Consider the following 17,674-nt stretch of genomic DNA (forward strand, 5'->3'; position numbering starts at 1 on the left):
TATATATTTCCTAATTTATGTAAATGAAGGAATTGAACCCAACATTAATCAGCAAAGGCACACACTGCTTTTAAACTTTCTCACGCCAGTAAAATATGCAGGTGAGAACTTCTTCTCTGTTCTTCAAAGCAGTTGCCAGTTCAATCTGCTTTCACTTATATGTATGTAAAACATAAATATTGGTACCATATCTAAAAACTTCAGAAAGAGTTAGATCTATTTGTCAGATGTTATACAAATGCATAGGAAAATTCATGCTTTTCCTAGGCTACACCTGATTTTAATCAGAAACTAACAACTGACCATCAAAAATTATAAGAAGAATGGCAGTATACATAAAAAGGTCACCTGCGGGTTAGTTATGGGGGACAGTCATCTCACCTGATTTTACATATCTGAAGATTAAAGTTCTGACAATGAACTAGTCACCACAGGTTGCCTTTGTGGGGGTTCTCCAAAGAAGAAGTCATCTGACCTCTCTAGAACAGGATCACGTATTCTTTGGAGGTGCCTATTTCCCTTCTTGGACTAATTGGTAGTCTCAGGTGACTGGATCATAATTAATGCCTTACTTTTGGCTCACACTTGCATAGTTGAGCTTTCTGCATGATCAAGGAGTATCCCAAAGAGAGGAACAGAAGAAAAGGAAACTGAATAATAGGAAGTGAAGAAACAAAAGCGTACTTTCACCAGTATTTTCTAAAAATGCCTTATTTAATGAGAATATTCGTTCATTTTATTTTTCGGTCTCCTCTAGAAAAGGGTTGTTCTAATACAGAGTGATTCTGGCAGTAGTCCTCGCTGTTACAATATACATCCTGGAAGAATGTAAGAAGCTGGATCAGTCTCTGTCCCTCAGTCACATAAGTTACAGCTTGGATATATATTTGAGCTCTTTATGACCTTGCAGATGCTTCTATTGTGAACAATCACTTCATTTGTTTCCCTCATTCTTTTTTATTTGTGTTTTATTTTTTTCTATTGAAGCCCAGATTTGTAATCATGGATTTTTTTTGTCTTTCTCAACAAATAGCTTCACAAACAGCAGAGTGTGATTCTTTGATCCCTTTTGACATTCAAATACAGGATAGATGTAAATACTTACAGGTAAACTCAGAAGTTACCAGGTTTTTTAGCACTGCTTAGACATAACCCGGAGTTCCCCAACATACATCTGGATCTGCTCTGTTTTTCGGTTTTGCCGACAATACATTAATGTCTGGTAAATGGTCTACAGGGTGTCATGTGTTCAGAGACCTTAACATGTCAAAATAATTTGCTGTTGTACCTTTGCCTTCCAAAAATCAGGGTGATAAAACATACTACTTGTCGTGGAAACCAGGACACTACTACAATGTGGTTTGCTCTAACACTGCTTTAAAAATCAGTCATCTTGATAATGATCATGGTTATTAGCCATTGGAACAACTTCTTCAGGGATTTGTCTTCCTTCTAGTTACTTAGCTCAGGACTGGCATTTTTTCTTATGTATCTGTTTTAGCTCGGCCTGAGGTTGAAGGTTGAGCTCAGAGATCATCCACTGAAATGCCTGAGTCAGGTCAGAGATAAGTGATCAAATCGTAGTTTTGGCCTTAAAGTCTTTCTCTGTATAAACTAAGTCTTCTCATCTGACTGACATAATGTGTAGCTGTTAAGTAGCTTAGACTGCAATAATTAATAAATAATAAGAAATTATGGAAATATGTCTGTTGGTATCAGTGAGAGAAGGTATTAGTTAAGCTTAATTTCCATTTTTTTTTCTGCTGCCAATCTAATAAATATTCAACTATGGAAAATATAAAGTGATAATTTTTTTCTATGCTGAACAAAACTGTTGAAAAGTACCTATTCTGTAAAAAATGCAGTCTTCCTTTTTAATCTAAAGCACTGTTTTCCTTTTCTATTACTTTTACTTATGTTTCTTTGTGAACTGAAAGCACCTGGAGCTATGCATTGACTTGGTAGATAGAACAGCTTTCCACATATAAATACACTTGGTGTGCAAATCTGTTTCCAAAAGCATTCACTCACTGCAGCTTCTTTTCTAAGGCCTCAGGTTCTGCTCTCATTACAATCAATGACAAAAGCCCTCATTTACTGAAAGGAGAAAGTTTGAAAGAGAAAATGTTAAAAGCTAGCTAACCAAACAAATCTATACACTGCATTTCACTTCATATCTGCAGTTTGTTAGGACAGAAGATATCTACCCAAACCACAGTATCAAATGCTGACTCTTGAATGCACTGGGATCCTTCACATTTGAGTTCAAGTTACAGTCTTCTCAGCTGATAGAGCCACTGAATATATAAGCATTTTATATAGATGCACATGGTTTCAATGATGCTAAACTTATTAGTTTGTTTTTCTTTTTTTGTTTTTTGAATTTTTTAAGCCATAGCCCTGAAGACTGAATGGCAGCCAGGCATAGCCACATCTAGAAATGTTGCTGATGTAAACTGAATTAAATCTAGTATAAAACCGAATAAATGATTTATACTGAAAAGAGAAATAAACAAAATTAATTAAAAATCTGTTTGTTTAGTTTGAATAAAATATCTTTCTGTCAGACTCTGAAGGTAATTTTGTTCAACAAGAAACACCAACATGTGGTCACTCTGTTTCCAGGTTATAATGCTGAGATGAATAGCACCTTTCATAACAGAGTCCTCAATAACCTCTGGACTTGATCCTGAAAACACTTTGTATGTAATTATGTTGGCTTCAGCTGTACTACTTCAGGGTGGGTTTCACTCACTTAACATTAGACATTTAGAAGTAGACATGTAGGCTCCCTCTGCAGTCAAAGGAGAGATATAGAAAGCACTAAGGAAGAAGTGTTCCTTGTCTGAAGGGTTTTTTTTTAAATGATGGGATGCATCATCATAGAGGGAGATTGACATCAATCTCTATTGACTGCATAAGGAGCCTCTACGATTAGAAACCTAGGTTTTAGGAAATAAGTTTATTTGCAAATTTGAGTGCATATGTTTTTGATGAGCAAAGCCTGGGATCCGTCACCAGTCACGTGAGCTACTTGTGGAGAGAACCAATCAGTGCAATATTCATCACTTTATTTAGTGTAAAGCATATATTAGTAACGACTGATGCCTCTTTGGCTAGAAAGGTGGTAGTCTAAAGGCCATAGTGATGCTATAGTACAATCAAATCTGGATGCAGTTATGATGTAAATGGTAGTAGTATGCAAGAAGGACTCACTTCATCATATGGACCAGAACCACAGTAATGGGGTGAGGGGGCTACAGTTCCCACAGAAACCAGTTCATCTGCTATAAATCTACACCTGTCCATGTAGGCAAGAGTGAGTTGTGCTCCTGTAAAAAGTGCTGTTGAATTGTGAAGCAAAAAAAGACAAGAAAATAGTACTGGTGTTTTCCCAACAGCTCCCCACAAAATATACTTCCAATTCAAAATGTAGCTCACTGTGGATTGTCGAGATACTCAAAATATGATGATGTGTGCTGCAGGGATTTTGCTAAGCTTTTGGGATTTGGCTTCTATTCACTGGGATTTAGATGCCTCACTAACCTCTTTTGGCTAGGCTAGGCTTCTTGTACAGAGAAACCCAGACTTAAACCTTTGAAGTTTTCCCTCCAGAGCTCCCAAAATCCACAACTTCCATGAATATATGTCTGTCTGCATTAGAAATGATGGGGTGATCTTCAAGTTAAGAGTCCGTTTCCTTCAAACCTGCTGCACAGGTATTTAATGAAAGGATTTAAACAGAATACTAGCACAGAACAGAGGGAGCGTGTAAACAAACGTGCTGTACCAAGTTACTGTTTTCAACTTTCTGACAGTGCTGATAACTCCCATCTTCCAGACGAATTTTGCACTGACTTGGCCAGTAGTATATTATTTTAAGCTACTAATAACAATCTGTTCTCGCTGATGAAGCTATAACAAATTGAATGTTTATGGTTTAAGGGAGACAATCTTCTAATATAATCAAAATAGCTATTTATTGAGGACAGTGAACGTGAGCCTACGTAATGTATGCTGTAAATCATTAAGGCATGTGGTTCCATTTAACACTATTTTGCTTGCAAAGTGATCACCTAGAGTTAAGGTTTGCCCTAAACTGCGTAGGAAACAAAAATATCCAAGAATAAATAATAAATAGGGTATGTTTTGGACAAAACTATCTTTTAGAGCCAGAAAGAACATTTCTATCTATAGAAGCATTGCTTGGATGTTTGTCTTCTGTTAACCACAAGTACATATTTTCACTAGAAAAAAGTGACTTTCAGATCTGTTCATGCTAAGGATAAACAGAACTAGATATCCTGTATTCTGAGATAAGAAAATACATGGAACCGTTTCTTGTAATAGCACACATGTTTTATTAAAATGAGGGGGGTTTTATTATTGCTACAGCCACTGCTCAGGGGAACTGGAGTTCTCTGGATACAGCTCAGGGCTGATTTTATTCTTACCCTCCCCTGCTTGATGCTGAAGCCAATAAATCAATACAGCAGTCATTGCCATTCAGTGAGAGTGGGCTAATGCCTTAAACCAATTAGTTCAACCACTGGTTTCATTGGAAGTAGAAACAGGAGGTAGAAATGCACTTCCTTAAAAATATAGAAGCACAATTTTTACAAAGCAGGAAAATGAGCTTCAGTTAATTTTTCATGGAAATTAATTTCTTGTCTGACTCATAAAATACATAGAACTGTGGGCTCTCAGGAGTTGCTTTCCTTTCCTATCCAGGACATATGTGGAAATACAACAAACTTTTTTCTTGTCATACTATTTATTTTGCAGAGTCTGAATTCATATCCCAATCATGATATGTAGACAAAATTTTTATTCTTCTGACCATATTTAGGCCAGATCCCACATGCACTGGGCATCAAAGCTTGAACTAAAGTCAGTGGAAATTGCAGGAGCTTCATGAGACAGTTGAAGTCTTGAGAGGATGGGGACTGAATAGTGACAAGAAGATACCTGGGATGTGACGTTGCTTAATTTGTACCTAATCCTATGACGTGCTGAACAAAGTTAAACATTGTGAACTCCAATGGAGTTTGAACATGTTCAGTAATTCAGGATCAGATCCTTTATGACTAAATTCTGATAATTAGCCAGGAATTTGGCAGTAAGACAAAGATGGATATTCTACTTTTACCTAATACTTTTAAGGAAGGTTTTGCCCTCTTTCAAGTAGACTTTTCTCTGCACCTTTCATAAAAGTTTCCCTTTGTCTCTTCTTTTTTCTTTTTAGAACATCAATTCAGTGAAAACAGATTCTCTTTTACATCTCATAGCAATGAATGAAGTGAAATTTGCTCCTATTTGGGAGCCACAGAGGCTAGATATGCCTCCCTTTATGCATTCTAACCCCCAGCAGGATTTCTCCTGGTGCAAACTTCACAAACTGGTAGACTGAAGGAGCCTTGACCTCCTCGCTCTGCTCTGACTGCTTATTCTCAATTCTTTAGATCAGGTAAAACTTGGGATGATCAGGTAAAAAATAAAATTAAGGGGCTTACAAAATCTTTGTCAGTAAGGGTTTGCAGGTTCAGTCAGTGTTTACATTTCTCAAGCAGAGTGTGCGGTGGGAATAAGGATGCAATACAGATGCCTGGTCCTCTGTGATGACCTGCATATATTTATCCTAAAGGAAAAAACAAAACAAAAAGCTATTTAGGAAGAAATAGTGTTATGAATAAATCAGATTACAACTGCAATGTCAAGGGTCTCTCCAATCTATATTATAAAGAAAAGAAAGGAGCAGATCCTGACACTGGCTTTAAGGCTTGTTGGGGTGGGAGAAGACATGAAATCAGTGTGCACTACTGTGCAGGTGCTGCGTTATGATTACGGACACTGGAGTAAAACAGATTCTCCACTTCTCAAATTGGTGGGAGAGGGAGTGAACAGAGTCCCTTATCTTGCTCTGGAGACCCCCAAAGGTCAGCCGAGCTGAATGAGCACAGGGCAATGGGCAAACTCTGGCTATTCCTGTTCAACAAGGCAAAAATCTGAGTTGCAGAAAGAGTGCAGAAAAAGAGCCTTTACCTCCTGATGGACTGCAAGGGAGCAATTCAAGACCTCACAATACTATTTTTTTTCTTACTCATCCTCTTTAAAACACTTGACTTTTATTAACTCTGTGACATATATATATATAATCCTCTCCTCTACATAGTCCCCCATCAGTCAGTGCAGGTGTCATTATTGTCGGTGGAAATACACTTCCTGTCTTCAGAAAATATTGATCCAGATTCTTGGACAGTGTTGGAGTCTGAATTTGACTGTATTGCAGGTGTGGGACCCAGTCTGCCAATATGCTTGCACAGTAGCTGTAGGTGTTTAGTGACCTAGTCCTCCCCAAGGAGCCACATTTGGTGGCTGAGTCACAAATACAGGCACTTGAGGTTGACTGGATGAGGTGGTTTCTGCCCGCAGCTGATCGCTCCCCACCTCATCCTTCCAAAGGCTTCCCCACTTGTGGATGAGGAGCTCAACTGCACATGCAGCAGCTCCTGCATTGTTCCAGTTCACAATCCAGCAGATGAAAAGTCTTTATTTAACATGCCAGGTGCAGAAGTTACTCCATGTTTGATACTTCCATGTCTGCTGCTGGGAGCAGAGGCAGGGATGTGTGGCTGGGAATGTGCACTGCCAGACTTCAAGCCATTCAGGTTTGTAAGTCAACACCCAATTTCTCAGTCTTGTCAGCAGAGAGTGGGAGGTTCCTTTGAAAATTTTCGGACATGGACATGAGTTATAGGATCTTCTCATGAAGGACCTCAAAGACACCAAATGCATAGTTGTTCAATTGGAAGAGATCCACCAAGCACAATTTAGCCTTACGTTTGGAAAACAGTCTCTCTCCTTAAGAGATTTAAGCAACATCATTAGGACGAAAGGAAATGGCCTCAAGTTGCACCAAGGGAGGTTTAGATTGGACATTAGGAAAAATTTCTTTACTGAAAGAGTGGTCAGGCCTGGAACAGACTGCCCAGGGAAGTGGTGGAGTCACCATCCCTGGAAGTATTTAAAAGATGTGTAGATGAGGTGCTTAGAGACATGGTTTAGTGGGCATGGTAGTGTTGGGTTGACGGTTGGACTCGATGATCTTAGAAGTCTTTTCCAACCTTAATGATTCCATGATTATTGCATTGCATAGTGCTGCAGGCATTTCTGTCCCTGCTTACAGAAGGAATAATAGCATTCAGCAAAAAGATAAATGCCTATGGTGTGGCAGCATGCTGCTGTCTCATGTTTTTCGTGCAGCCTTTACTAAGTGCTCCAGGCCCTTCACCAGCTTCGTTGCCCTCCTCTGGACACACTCCAGCACCTCCATGTCCTTCTTGTAGTGAGGGGCCCAAAACTGAACACAGTATTCGAGGTGCGGCCTCACCAGTGCCGACTACAGGGGCACGATCACCTCCCTACTCCTGCTGGCCACACTATTCCTGATACAGGCCAGGATGCCATTGGCCTTCTTGGCCACCTGGGCACACTGCCGGCTCATGTTCAGCCGGCTGTCAATCAGCACCTCCAGGTCCTTTTCCTCTGGACAGCTTTCCAGCCACTCTTCCCCAAGCCTGTAGCGTTGCCTGGGGTTGTTGTGGCCGAAGTGCAGGACCCGGCACTTGGCCTTGTTGAACCTCATACAGTTGGCCTCGGTCCATCGATCCAGCCTGTCCAGGTCCCTCTGCAGGGCCTTCCTACCCTTGAGCAGATCAACACTCCCGCCCAGCTTGGTGTCGTCTGCAAACTTACTGAGGGAGCACTCGATCCCCTTGTCCAGATCATTGATAAAGATATTGAACAAGACCGGCCCCAGTACTGAGCCCTGGGGAACACCGCTCGTGACCGGCCGCCAACTGGATTTAACTCCGTTGACCACAACTCTCTGGGCTCGGCCGTCTAGCCAGTTTTTTACCCAGCGAAGAGTGTACTTGTCTAGGCCGTGAGCCGCCAGCTTTTCTAGGAGAATGCTCTGGGAGACAGTGTCAAAGGCTTTACTGAAGTCCAGGTAGACCACATCCACTGCCTTTCCCTCATCCACTAGGCAGGTCACCTGGTCATAGAAGGAGATCAGGTTGGTCAAGCAAGACCTGCCTTCCATGAACCCGTGCTGGCTGGGCCTGATCCCCTGGTTGTCCCGGACATGGCTCGTGAGCACCCTCAAAACCAACCGCTCCATGATCTTCCCCAGCACCGAGGTCAGGCTGACTGGTCTGTAGTTCCCCGGATCCTCCCTCCGGCCCTTCTTGTAGATGGGAGTCACATTGGCGAGCCTCCAGTCGTCCGCGACCTCCCCAGTTAACCAGGACTGCTGGTAAATGATGGAGAGCGGCTCGGCAAGCTCCTCCGCCAGCTCCCTCAGTACCCTCAGGTGGATCCCATCCGGCCCCATAGACTTGTGAACGTCCAGGTGGCATAGCAGGTCATTAACTTCATCCTCTTGAATTATGGGGGGTTTATCCTGCTCGTCATCCATGTCTTCCAGCTCAGGGGGCTGAGTACCCTGAGGATAACCACTCGGACTACTAAAGACTGAGGCAAAGAAGGCGTTGAGTACCTCAGCCTTTTCCTCGTCCTTGGTGGCAACGTTATGATGTCATCATCATCACCATCATATGATGTCATCATCATCACCATCATTATAATCATCACATCTTCAAGACGTTGAAAGGAACCCTTGTCTTCCTATTAAAACTTTAGACAATTTCTGTAAATTTGGCAGAAATTCCTATAACTTTTGGGGCATTCGAATACCCTGTAAGGGACAAATGCAGCCCTGACCAAAAAGGTCACTCGAAGAGGCAGCATTAATGCAGACAACGAGAAAGGTAAAATTCCTTCTAATGTCTTCCCGTGAAGCTGTACTTACCTACTCTGGGATTTTCTGAACAGTGATTTAAAATACAATGCCAAGGAATGCATCGACTTATCGTTTAAAATGATATTATGCAGATGGTGGATGTCTCTTCAGCCTGTGTCCATGGTATGACCTCGTGTAACCTTGTTTTACAGCCTTAGGAACAAGGAACAAAAAGGCATGTTCATTCTGTGTTGTCTGCGCAGGAATTTTATGAACTTTCTCAGTTTTCATTCAGCAAACAGCCACAAGAGGGCATCTTTTTTCTTGGTTTCTTCCACTTCAATAAATGAAGAGCTTAATTATTTCACAAATTCGTTTTTATAATTCTTGAAAGATGAATCTTCTGCTATTTATTCTACCAAAAATATGTGTTCTCATGATTTGCAACAAGAAAAAGTAGCTACTAAAATAAAACCATTTCTAAAACCATTTCTTTTACATTTTACAGAGACTGCAGACTGGTTCCACAAATGAGAAAAGGGAACATTCATACTGATTTCTTTTTCACAGGAGCCTGAAACATCTCTAGTACATGAAGAAACCAGTACTTTTCAGCATGTTTTCCTTTTACCAGGATTCATGTTTTCAGAACACATCAAAGTCCAATTCTGTAGTTCTAATGAATGTTTCAAAAATCAACAGGGATTTTCCTTTCATCAACCTACTCCTCATTTTCTCTTTCTTGAGCTTCTTCTGGTGCAGAAAGTGGTTACCAGCAGAGTGCCTGTGATGTTCAGTGAGTATCTGAGAACAAGGTAAAGCGCAAGAATCATTCCACAGGAATTTAAAACAAACTGGGCTCTAATCTGCATCATACCTATCACAATGATATTTTTATTAAACAGTGCCATCCAGGGATTAAAGCAATGGAAAGTTTTATTGATGATAATGAAATGAATGTGGAAAATCAGGTATTAAATCTCCTTTTGAAGGCCTTAAAACAGCAGAAGTCAATGGCTACTATGAAACAACCTGTCTTCAAATTCCTCCATTTATTTTGTGGGAATATAAAACACATGTAGACAAGTTGAGTCTGTGTATCTGTGTATGCAAAGTTTATAATAACGACATCAGCTTGGTACTGTAGTAACAAACTGTTTTAAAAACCTAGATAAAAAAGTGTAAAGCTGACTTTTGGTGAACTTAAAAAAAACCCCCATATTTAGATCCTGCCCTGGATACCCAGACCACCCATCTGACTTCAATGTGAATGGCAGATGAGGAGGAAGTTCTGCTGAGGTGGGTGATATGGTGGAAACTCCAATATATTCCTCTGGACTTCTTTGGTTCTGCTGTTATTTCATGGGAGCAACAGTCGGGGTCTGTTCTGCAACCGAGTCGCCAGCTGAAGACTTTCAATCTGAGCTCCTCACTAAGGGAAAGAGTTTTTGAAAGAGCCCCAGTGTGTCTTGTCTGGAAGTGTCTGATATTATCTGTGCCATGTGTTCAATGGCTCTCAGCCTGTGGGCAGAAAGGCTCTTCCTCGGGCAGCCACAGAAGGAAATATGTTGGAGAGAAGGGTTTGGTGTGGGAGTGGGTTGGTCCAGGAGAGAAATTCTCTCTTAGGAAGTGGTCTGCAGCATGCGAAAGCTGGAGAACCACCGATGTAGCACATTCCATGGGCAAAACAAATAAATGCAAAGGCAGATGTATGCCTGGCAGCTACAATTTTGCACCAGCCCCTGGTGCTGGGCCGCTACCCAGCTGCTTTCTCCTTATCAGTAAGTGTGGCGAGCTGGCTTTTTTTTTTCCCTCCCAATCTACAAGGCAGTGACCTGCAGTTCAGCCCCAGCGGGAGTGTGTCACGGGAATAATGTGAGTGGACCTGAGGCTGCTTTAAACATTACGACCTGGACTAGCACCTGTGCAGGGTGATCACCATATTAGGTTGGGATGCTCCTGTGCAAACTCCCAGGTGTGTGATCCGGCAGCGCAGGAGAGGTCTGTGGTCCAGGGGAAAGTACATGGGCACAGGGTCTCTCGGTGCCCGGTCTCAGCAGGGTAGGCATATTGCTGCCACAGTCTGTCTGTGCGCTTGTGCGTCCGTGTGTGCGCTCTGCTACTTTTCACGAGTTAATGTTTGCTGGTGGCCGGCACTGTGACCTACGCCGGGAGCAGCAGCAGTGGGTGTGTGTCTGAGCCGGCTGACACACGCACACGCACACGCACACGAAGCAGCCCATTTGCTGGAGGGGTGTGCATGTGCGTGCGAGGGAGTGGAAAGGGGTGGCGGGGATGGAGGAAGGGAAGCCAGGGGAAAGCCTGACACTCCGCGCAGAAGGAGCGAGACCCTCCGCCGCCGCCGCCGCCGCCGGGGAGGAGCCCGCCTCGCTCGCAACGCCTCCAAAAACCCGGCCACCGGCCCCGGCCCCGCACCGGCCTCACACCGCACCTCGCCGCCGCTCCGGCTCCCCGGCAGGTACCAGCCAGCCCCCGCGGGGCTCCCGCGACTTTACGCCGCTCTGCTGCGCGCTGGAGCACTTTTCCGCCGCCACGGAGAAAGGGGTGGAGGGGGGGTGGTGGTGTGGAAAAGTGCATAGGGACCCCTCTGCTTGTCCCGGACCCTCCGCCCGCCTCTCCTCCGACAGCCGCCGGGGCCGCCGCGGAGCGGGTGCCGGCCCCCGGCACCTGGCCGCGGTCCCCGGGCCACCTGCCTTGCGGGCATCAAGGCGGTGAGGTGCGCTGGCTTCGGAAAATCCCTCGGCTCTGCCCTGGGAGCGCGGCAGAGGTGGGTTTGGGGGGTCAGGGGCGAGGAGGCGACAGTTTGGGGGGGCAGAGGTTGAAGGCTGGGGAGGTGGGACCCGTGCGGGAGGAGGGAGAGATGTTTCGTTCCCTCAGCCCCGGCAGCCCTGCGCCTGCTTCTGCTTCGCATAGGTGTCTCAGGGCGATGGGAAGGGCAGCGTGGGCATAATCAGCCCATGCTCCTCAGCAAAACTGTTGCGTGCTGGAGCGGTGGCAAAATTCCTTCCTTTCCACATAGTCCTCCAGCATTGCCACGAGCGCGATTCTGCTGAACGTGTCCATCACTAGGAGCTGCAGAGCACCTGGTTGGCCTGGGGTGCTCACTGAAATGAGATTATTCGTCTTCTCACACTGACAACCTCTACTTTGTGCAATAACACAGAGGGTGGTAAAGCTCCTTGTTTTGCGGTGAATATTACAAAATGAAAGTTGTTGCTTCTAGAAAAGAAACATTCCTGAGCACATTAGGTAATTGGTGACTGTGTACTGAAGAAGCACAAAGCAGCCACCTATGTTTCCTTTAAAAAAGCTTCACTTTGATTTGAAATGGGAAAATTTGTCCAAGAACAATAGAGATCAATGGGGCAGCCTGACCATAAGCAGAGAGCACTTTGCTGAGAAAGCAGCAGCTAAACGCTGCATCTGTGGCTCTGACAGAGGCCGTGAAGATGCAGGCAAGAACTTTTGCAAGGATTTTAGCATGTCACTTTTTCTTTTTTATTACTTACTTGCAAATCTAGGGAACAAGTAAAGAGACTTGATTTCACTGTTTACCATTAGGATGTGTTTAATACTATATGGCACAACATTTTAATACTGTTTTTCAAACCCTCCTTAGTATAGTTGATGTGATTTTCATCTCTGCCTTTTAATCAGTTTGTTTAGCTTATTATGGTCCTGATCCAGAAAAGCACTACTCATCATCTCCTGCAAGGTATGTAAGGGCCAATGTCTTGACTAAATCTGTGGAAATAGCTTTCTAAAGAGCAATTGGGGTATTTTCATCCATAATTGTAATCCTACTGTCAAACAGAGGTACCCAAATTCTGCAGGTGTCACACCTCTTTTTCTTAAAGTTTCCAAGACAAGTCCTGCTCTGAGATGCTTTGTAAATAGAAGCATTTTAGCCTTGATCAGGCTGAGCAGCTTGGCTTCACTTTTAGCTGAACTTTATTTTGGCTTGGACATCCAGACTAGCCTGACATCCAGGAACTAAATTTACTTTCCCTCTTCCTACCACTGGATCAATCCAACAGGGATTCTTAGGGTACGGGGAACAGAGCAGACTCCCTGTTAGGTGCAGTGCTGAAGCACAGAGAGATGTGCTCCAAACCAGGCAGAAGCGTTTTGAGCCAAAGTCTCCCACAGCCAGTATGTGGGCTCTGCCCAAGGAGAACTTTAACCAGAAATGGAAATAGCAGCTTCACCAGTATCCTCTGCCGTGTCTCAAAATGTAAGAACGACTGCAGTTACAAGAGCTGGTATAAGATGCTTTCAGGACAATAATCCCAGGAAGAGAGAAGTGCCTTCCAGCAGTGCTGAGTAAGGTGACTCAATCTCAGAAAGATATAATTTTGAGTTGTATTCTTGCCCTCAGCTTTGGCTTGGTGGGTAACTGCTGTCAGATCCCCAGAAAAGTGATACCTCTTTTGGACCCCACTCCCAAGTACCAGCCTCCGCCTGCTTCTCTCCGACAGCAGGTTGTGCCATCAGCCGACTTTCTGAAACAGTGTAATAGCCCTGCTCTCACTCTACTTCTTAATGGTTTGGTTTTTTTTTTTCCCTGAGAGGTGATGTTTTCACTGTAGATACCACTGTGTTCATTATGCAAATTATACCGCACCCTTGAAATTCTACTGGGATTTTGCAATTGAGTTAAATGGAACAAGGCCCTAGGAAAAAAAAAGTTTTAATTAAGCTAGAATATTAAATGGAAATAGATGTTGTTCATTGGGAAAGAGCCCTGTAAAGTGTTTGAGGATACTGCATCATTATTACTCAGAGATTAAATAATGTTAAGCAAATCAATACTGTAAACAACAAGGTATTAAAAAGCGAAGTCAAAGAATGAAACACTCCCAACAAAACCTGTCCCTATTGTGGTCCTAGCAGAAGGGGTATACTCAGCGTCTCTTTCCATGTTCTATCACAGAACAAGTGGATGTGCAAATGTCCCACATAGTCAGGATCGTTACAGTTTAATTTGTGGAAGGTCATAATCATTCAGAGTCACTCTTCGAGCACACTGTCAGCTTAGGGTAGTCAAAATAATGATGTATTTCTGGATTGGTTTTGAATCCCTGTTTTCCTTTTTCTCTCATTCTTCTTTTTGCTGTTAAAAATAGAGAAGTTGTAATCTTAGGTGTCTTTTCACTGTGCACCACTGCAATGTAGACATACCAGTTACCGGTGGCTCCGGAGAGGCTGATTCATCAGCTGGGAATCAGCTGAATTCCCAGCACATGCCGGCATTTCTTTGGCTAAAACCCCTGGTGCTGGAATTGGCCACTGAGCCACCTCTATACTCTTTGAGGTTTCCTACATGAGGGAATCCTTCGATGCTGGTTAAGCAGGCTTTCCCACCGCGCTCTCCTGGCAAGGCAGCCTGCGGGATAGCCAGAGCTATATTTGGCCCATTGTCTTTTTAACTCTTGGAAAATGCTTAAGGTGCATGCTAAGTGTCGTTAAATCAAATAGACGCAGCAAATGTGTGATGTGTTTGTTTTCCTTGCTTTCTGGATTTTCTCCAACTACAAACAAGCAACAGAGAAGCTCATAGTAAAGCCAGGCCCATGAGATGTGAGGTGTGGTGGTTGTATTTAAACTATGTGTGAAGCAAATTTTTGCTCCATGGGTGTGCTATTTTTATCTTTTTTATAGTGCTGCACCTCTGTCGAACTTCTTAACACAATCTCCTCCCCGCCCCAACACTTCTGTCTGGGTTTTATGTATTTTATAAACTTAGCAATGGCAATGAGTCAGTGCTTAAATTATCCCTGTATAAATCTTTAGACCTTTTATCTGCTTCTTTCTACCCTTGTGTATTCAGAAAGGCCCCTCTCTGATATTGTTATTTTTCACATCCTAGAGACATGCTGTGTGAACATCCACGTGTTATCTGACAGTGGGTGATAAAAAAAAAAAAAACAGCAAAAAAAAAAAAGAAGCAGCTCTTCTATTCCACTCTCCTCAGCTTAGATGGATCCAACGTCACATGGAGGGGATCCAGGATGAGTCAGGGAGCAGTGCTGTGGTCCAAAATTCCAGTTTGCATTACAGCTGGGAGGCAGCATTTAGAATCATGTGGATTTATTTTCTTTTAACGGGAACTCCAAAATAATTTATGGAAGTCATATAGCCTAATGGACAGAACAGATAACAGTAAGCCAAGAAGAACCTGGATTCCCATCTGGGTTGAATCATTGACTCAATTTGACTATCACGGTGATGGGTGTGGTATTTAAGCCTAGAACATGATACTGGCCTTAACTATATCATTGAACTTCCCTGCAACATAACTGGAAAATGTGATTAAGGTTCAGAGCTCTGCTGGTACCTAACAGTTTACCTAATACTCAGCTTCACTGGTCAGACTAAGCACAGTATATTAGAGACCTGTAACTCATGAGGACATTCGGCTCCGCATGAATTTCACACTGTATATATTACTCAGCTTTCAGTGACACAGACCCTTTTTGTACATCTTTGCATATTTTTTTTCCTGTGTTAGAAACAGAAACAGAAACAAGAGTTGTGTGAGCTTTTTCGTTTAATGTGGTCAGTTTAAAAGCAAAACAAATATCTGTAATTAAACTATTTCCAATCTAGTTGGTCAGTGAATCAGGAGACTTGCAGGAAGCAGATGTCATGCAGAAGAAGAGAGGCTAAAAAGTTCTGTAACATCTGAGCATACTCTAGTGACACGCTGAGGTTTTTTTGTTGTTTTCTTATTTATTTTTTTCCAAGGGGATGGGGAGGAGAGAAGTTACTGATTTTCCTGAATGTCCCCTTCCAAAAATCCTGGAAACACTGCAGTCCTGAGTCTGATCTCATCTTGCATCAGCATAACTCAGGACTAAATTCACTGGAAACAGAAAGCCTAGGATTAACTGAAAATTATACAAAACTAAGGCTGTCATGAAATGAAAGACTTGTGCCTGTTCTCAGTCTATCTGCACTTAGTGACTTCACGGGACTTAAGCACATGTTTAAAGATAGATAGACTGCTGTGTAAAATGCTCTCTTGAAAGAGGTACTTTCCTAAAGTCTAAATCTAGAGTCGGGTCAAGTCTTTTAAAAGTTAAGTGCAGTCCTGAGGGCTGATGTGGCCAAATATTCCAGCTTAATCTTGGCTAGAATTTTAACATTTTGAACAGCTAGATCTAATGGTATGTGCCTACCTAGCTTGTTATATTCCCCTGGAATTTATCAATGACACACTCCATATAATTGTGGTTATTTTTTTGTCCGTCTAAAATCCTTTTTTGGTTTTGCAAGGGAGAGACTGCAAAGACGGAGTATGTAAAAAATTCTTTCTCAACCAAAAGCAAAAAGTTGATTTTTTTTTTTTCCCTTCCACAATGAAGAATTAAAACAATGTCTATTGCTCTCATGCTTAATGTCAGAATCTCTGCTAAAAAATAGTAAAAAGAAATATGATGAATTTTTTCATATGGAACTTATTGCCTGTAATTTTATAATGCACATATGTGAAGTTTTATAAAGACTTATACTAAAAGGTTTTAGAACAGTGTAGTAAAGGAAAACTGTTCATAACATCCTTTGATATCAAAAGAGCTGAACAGCTACACTTTGAGAGATGGAAATAAAATGAAGGGCAATGACAAGTGGTGATAGACTGTTGCAAATGCAGCTCCTTTTCTCCAAGATTTACAGAAAGAACCAGCCTTGACTGTAAGGTTCTCCACACTATTTTTCTGACTTTCTTCACAATCTGTACCTTTGCAAGATGTAATGTTTCTATATCCATTCTCTGACTTCTGAAAGACATGTTCCACCTGCATATAAAATAGCAATAATTTACTTAACTTCATGACTTTTCTTTTTTAAACAGGTGCCTGAAAACCTTTATTAAGGACATAAATAAGTCTTCCAAGCTACTACAGTATGTCCTACTAACAGGTTGATTGCATATTACACCTCTGAAGATCTGTTGTTGCTTAATAGAAATCAGTGGAGACACAGGAACAAATTTGTTTGTGTCTGTCTTCCATATTTCTTAAAATTTTGTTTTTAGTAGGATGCATGCATAAGATATGGATAGTCATGATTTATCACTTCTGTTTGTATAGTCATTAGTTACAAGCAGTGGACCTTTTCTCATTCAGAGAAGTTCTTAATTTCTTAGCTATATTGCAGTAGCATTGAGAGGCCCCAGTGAGAAATGAAGGTTCTCTTGTATTTAGTACTGGTGATGTATGCAATTAAAAAAAAAAAACAACAAAACCCACTTTCAACCGTAGTGTGGGGCAAGAGTCAGCAAGCACAGAAAACTGAGAGATGTGGGTTCCTCAAGAAGACAAGTAACAAAAACAATTTTATTTCACAGAATAAACAGAGGTCTCAGCCTGTTCTTCTGTTGTTGAATGATATAAGCATCAGGGCAAAGTTGAATTTGTAATGGCATTATGAGATCCCCTATCGTGAAAGATAAACAGCAAATTTGGCCTAATGCCTCCATAAATTCATTACATTGAATTAACCTGACTTTTGGTTCCTGTGACCTGCTTAGTTTAGCAGATTAATTTCTGAACAATGCAGCTTCAAAGAATCCACTTTATTCTGGGGAGGTATATTATAAGGAAGTTAGAGGATTTTCTAGAGGCACAAAGTCTCCACATGAACAAATCTGGAATTCTTGGATCCATTGAGCCATGTAATACTTTGAGTCGGAGACTAAGCCTATGTGTTTCAACTGGAGCAGAACTCTTGTCTTTAAAAGCAAGAAAAAAAAATCTGCTAGAAATACTGTGCAAAAACACAAACTTACCAAGAAGGACAAAACATAATTCAGGTTTTTTTCATCTAGGGAACAGACATACCAACTTT

General features: G+C 42.1%; 1 protein-coding gene across 7 annotated transcripts in view; it reads left to right on the forward strand.

Moving 5' to 3' along the window:
• The first annotated feature begins 10,622 nt into the window (after positions 1-10,622).
• SEMA3D (semaphorin 3D) overlaps positions 10,623-17,674 on the forward strand; it is a 151,229-nt gene continuing 144,177 nt past the window's right edge. For 4 of the 7 annotated variants that reach the window (XM_075144336.1, XM_075144294.1, XM_075144344.1 and 1 more), the window contains exon 1: positions 10,634-11,282. The gene's annotated coding sequence lies outside the window, so the exon portion shown is untranslated. Of the gene's footprint in view, positions 11,283-11,569; positions 11,592-17,674 lie in introns of those variants that run through there. The other 3 variants (XM_075144305.1, XM_075144316.1, XM_075144327.1) reach the window with 3 other exon arrangements.

This window comes from Calonectris borealis, chromosome 1 (assembly GCF_964195595.1).
Source record: "Calonectris borealis chromosome 1, bCalBor7.hap1.2, whole genome shotgun sequence".
In the NCBI taxonomy this organism is placed as follows: Eukaryota; Metazoa; Chordata; class Aves; order Procellariiformes; family Procellariidae; genus Calonectris; species Calonectris borealis.